The sequence below is a fragment of the Durio zibethinus genome, unplaced genomic scaffold (assembly GCF_047325235.1).
Source record: "Durio zibethinus cultivar Kanyao isolate XHJ-2024 unplaced genomic scaffold, ASM4732523v1 HiC_scaffold_400, whole genome shotgun sequence".
NCBI lineage: Eukaryota > Viridiplantae > Streptophyta > Magnoliopsida > Malvales > Malvaceae > Durio > Durio zibethinus.
Window position 1 is genome coordinate 217,501 of NW_028323023.1, and position 5,000 is coordinate 222,500.

The following is a 5,000-nucleotide window of genomic DNA, read 5'->3' on the forward strand; positions in this document are numbered from 1 at the left end:
CTGCCGGTCCAGCTGCCGCGACCCTCGGTCCGACTGGGGCTTAGACATGGAATGAGCTCCGTATGCCTAAGTCAACCCACGGAACGAGCGTGCGGGCGCTCAGCCGGCCGGAGAGGCAGGATGCGTAAGCCGGGGATCGATCGGGTGCTAGGTGGGTTTAGGCACATCTTCAAATTTCTGCCGTGCCAATGCCATTTTTATGGCTTGTAAATTCATACAATGGTCCCCTAAGCCTTCACGTGAAGTTTCGTTGCAAGATGACTCGTTTTCTATTTTTCACGATTTTCGAAACTTTTTGCGGTTCGTGATTTTTTAGAATTTTTTTAGAAGGAGTTTTGGCCCCAAATTTTGTGGACGTGATCCTTCTATTTTTGTTGGCATGCACAAAAAAATTCAGCTAAAAACTCGAACCGGAGAAGATTTCGTGACCGTTTGAAAAAAGTGTCCCCGTTTCAGACACTTTAACGGCTACTGGCAGCAAACCTGTAAAATCTCAAACGCTCTTTAAGGGGGTGTGAGTTCTCAGAGGTTTGATGAGGGATAGGGGGCCAACACAAGGGCCAAGTACCAGCACCCATCGCACGTCATGTGCGCACACCCCCCCCGGCCCCCCTCCCAATCGCCGGAACCCCAATGCCGCCGGTCAGGTTCTCCGGCGGTACTCCGGCGATGCTCCGGCGATGCTGTCCCGAGTGAAAAAAAGCGGCACCAGCACATGCTGGAGCCAAGCATGGGCACCGTGGCTCAAAATCGAACTTCGGCCAAGGCCTCGACCATCAATGGCACATGATGACGCATGGTGATGGCACATGCATCGACCATCATCGGCATAGGCTGCCCTTCGGTACGGGCACTTGCCTCGACCGCCATCGGCACAAGCTGGGCCCTGGTGTGGGTTGTTGCCTCGATCACCAGCGGCACATGCTGAGCCTTGGTGCGGGCGGTTGCCTCGAGCACCATCGGCAGACCCTGGGCCCTGGTGCGGCCGGTTGCCCCGATAACCATCGGCACACGCTGGGCCCTGGAGCGGCCGGTTGCCTCGATCACCATCGGCAAAAGCTGGGCCCTGGTGCGAGCGCTTGCCTCGACCACCATCGGCACACGCTGGGCACTGGTGCGGGCGCTTGCCTCGACCACCATCGGCACACCTGGGCCCTGGTGCGGGCGCTTGCCTCGACCACCATCGGCACACGCTGGGCACTGGTGCGGGCGCTTGCCTCGACCACCATCGGCACACGCTCGGCCCTGGTGCGGGCGCTTGCCTCGATCACCATCGGCACACGCTGGGCCCTGGTGCGGGCGCTTGCCTCGACCACCATCGGCACACGCTCGGCCCTGGTGCGGTCGGTTGCCTCGAGCACCATCGGCACACGCTGGGCCCTGGTGCGGGCGCTTGCCTCGAGCACCATCGGCACACGCTGGGCCCTGGTGCGGGCGCTTGCCTCGACCACCATCGGCACACGCTGGGCCCTGGTGCGGCAGGTTGCCTCGAGCACCATCGGCACACGCTGGGCCCTGGTGCGGTCGGTTGCCTCGACCACCATCGGCACACGCTGGGCCCTGGTGCGGGCGCTTGCCTCGACCACCATCGGCACACGCTGGGCCCTGGTGTGGCAGGTTGCCTCGAGCACCATCGGCACACGCTGGGCCCTGGTGCGGTCGGTTGCCTCGATCACCATCGGCACACGCTGGGCCCTGGTGCGGGCGGTTGCCTCGACCACCATCGGCACACGCTGGGCCCAGGTGCGGCAGCTTGCCTCGAGCACCATCGGCACACGCTCGGCCCTGGTGCGGTCGGTTGCCTCGACCACCATCGGCACACGCTGGGCCCTGGTGCGGCAGGTTGCCTCGACCACCATCGGCACACGCTGGGCCCTGGTGCGGGCGGTTGCCTCGACCACCATCGGCACACGCTCCGCCCTGGTGCGGTCGGTTGCCTCGAGCACCATCGGCACACGCTGGGCCCTGGTGCGGCAGGTTGCCTCGACCACCATCGGCACACGCTGGGCCCTGGTGCGGGCGGTTGCCTCGACCACCATCGGCACACGCTCCGCCCTGGTGCGGGCGCTTGCCTCGACCACCATCGGCACATGCTGGGCCCTGGTGCGGCAGGTTGCCTCGACCACCATCGGCACACGCTGGGCCCTGGTGCGGGCGCTTGCCTCGACCACCATCGGCACACGCTGGGCCCTGGTGCGGGCGCTTGCCTCGACCACCATCGGCACACGCTGGGCCCTGGTGCGGCAGGTTGCCTCGACCACCATCGGCACACGCTGGGCCCTGGTGCGGGCGCTTGCCTCGAGCACCATCGGCACACGCTCGGCCCTGGTGCGGTCGGTTGCCTCGAGCACCATCGGCACACGCTGGGCCCTGGTGCGGCAGGTTGCCTCGACCATCATCGGCAGCCTCGACCACCATCGGCACACGCTGGGCCCTGGTGCGGGCGCTTGCCTCGACCACCTTCGGCACAAGCTCGGCCCTGGTGCGGTCGGTTGCCTCGAGCACCATCGGCACACGCTGGGCCCTGGTGCGGCAGGTTGCCTCGACCACCATCGGCACACGCTGGGCCCTGGTGCGGCAGGTTGCCTCGACCACCATCGGCACACGCTGGGCCCTGGTGCGGGCGGTTGCCTCGACCACCATCGGCACACGCTGGGCCCTGGTGCGGGCGGTTGCCTCGACCACCATCGGCACACGCTGGGCCCTGGTGCGGGCGCTTGCCTCGAGCACCATCCGCACACGCTGGGCCCTGGTGCGGCAGGTTGCCTCGAGCACCATCGGCACACGCTGGGCCCTGGTGCGGCAGGTTGCCTCGAGCACCATCGGCACACGCTGGGCCCTGGTGCGGGAGCTTGCCTCGAGCGCCATCGGCACACGCTGGGCCCTGGTGCGGCAGGTTGCCTCGAGCACCATCGGCACACGCTGGGCCCTGGTGCGGTCGGTTGCCTCGAGCACCATCGGCACACGCTGGGCGCTGGTGCGGGCGCTTGCCTCGACCAGCATCGGCACACGCTGGGCCCTGGTGCGGCAGGTTGCCTCGATCACCATCGGCACTCGCTGGGCCCTGGTGCGACAGGTTGCCTCGAGCACCATCGGCAAACTATCGGCCCTGGTGCGGGCGGTTGCCTCGACCACCGTCGGCACACGCTGGGCCCTGGTGCGGGCGCTTGCCTCGAGCACCATCGGCACACGCTGGGCCCTGGTGGGTTTAGGCACATCTTCAGATTTCTGCCGTGCCAATGCCATTTTTATGGCTTGTAAATTCATACAATGGTCCCCTAAGCCTTCACGTGAAGTTTCGTTGGAAGATGACTCGTTTTCTATTTTTCATGATTTTCGAAACTTTTTGCGGTTCGGGATTTTTTAAAATTTTTTTATAAGGATTTTTGGCCCCAAATTTTGTAGGCATGATCCTTCTATTTTTGTTGGCATGCACAAAAAAATTCAGCTAAAAACTCGAAGTAGAGAAGATTTTGTGACCGTTTGAAAAAAGTGTCCCCATTTCAGACACTTTAACGGCTACTGGTAGCAAACCTGTAAAATCTCAAATGCTCTTTAAGGGGGTGTGAATTCTCAGAGGTTTGATGAGGGATAGGGGGCCAACACAAGGCCAAGTACCAGCACCCATCGCACATCATGTGCGCACACCCCCCCGGCCCCCCTCCCAATCGCCGGAACCCCAATGCCGCCGGTCAGGTTCTCCGGCGGTACTCCGGCGATGCTCCGGCGATGCTCCGGCGATGCTGTCCCGAGTGAAAAAAATGCGGCACCAGCACATGCTGGAGCCAAGCATGGGCACCGTGGCTCAAAATCGAACTTCGGCCAAGGCCTCGACCATCAATGGCACATGATGACGCATGGTGATGGCACATGCATCGACCATCATCGGCATAGGCTGCCCTTCGGTACGGGCACTTGCCTCGACCGCCATCGGCACAAGCTGGGCCCTGGTGTGGGTTGTTGCCTCGATCACAATCGGCACATGCTGAGCCTTGGTGCGGGCGGTTGCCTCGAGCACCATCGGCAGACCCTGGGCCCTGGGGCGGGCGCTTGCCCCCAGCACCATCGGCACACGCTGGGCCCTGGTGCGGGCAGTTCCCTCGACCACCATCGGCACACGTTGGGCCCTGGTCCGGGCGGTTACCCCCAGCACCATCGGCACACGCTGGGCCCTGGTGCGGGCGCTTGCCCCCAGCACCATCGGCACACGCTGGGCCCTGGTGCGGGCGGTTGCCCCCAGCACCATCGGCACACGCAGGGCCCTGGTGCGGGCGGTTGCCCCGAACACCATCGGCACAAGCCGGCCCTTGGTGCGGGCTCCTGGCTCGACCACCATCGGCACACGCTGGGCCCTGGTGCGGGCGGTTGCCTCGAACACCATCGGCACACGCCGGCCCTTGGTGCGGCCGGTTGCCTCGACCACCATCGGCACACGCTCGGCCTTGGTGAGGGCGCTTGCCTCGACCACCATCGGCACACGCTGGGCCCTGGTGCGGGCGCTTGCCTCGACCACCATCGGCACACGCTGGGCCCTGGTGCGGGCGGTTGCCTCGACCACCATCGGCACACGCTCGGCCTTGGTGAGGGCGCTTGCCTCGACCACCATCGGCACACGCTGGGCCCTGGTGCGGGCGGTTGCCTCGACCACCATCGGCACACGCTCGGCCTTGGTGAGGGCGCTTGCCTCGACCACCATCGGCACACGCTGGGCCCTGGTGCGGGCGCTTGCCTCGACCACCATCGGCACACGCTCGGCCTTGGTGCGGGCGGTTGCCTCGACCACCATCGGCACACGCTGGGCCCTGGTGCTGGCGGTTGCCTCGACCACCATCGGCACACGCGGGGCCCTGGTGCGGGCGGTTGCCTCGAACACCATCGGCACAAGCCGGCCCTTGGTGCGGGCGGTTGCCTCGAGCACCATCGGCACACGCCGGGCCCTGGTGCGGGCGGTTGCCTCGACCACCATCGGCACACGCTGGGCCATGGTGCGGAAGGTTGCC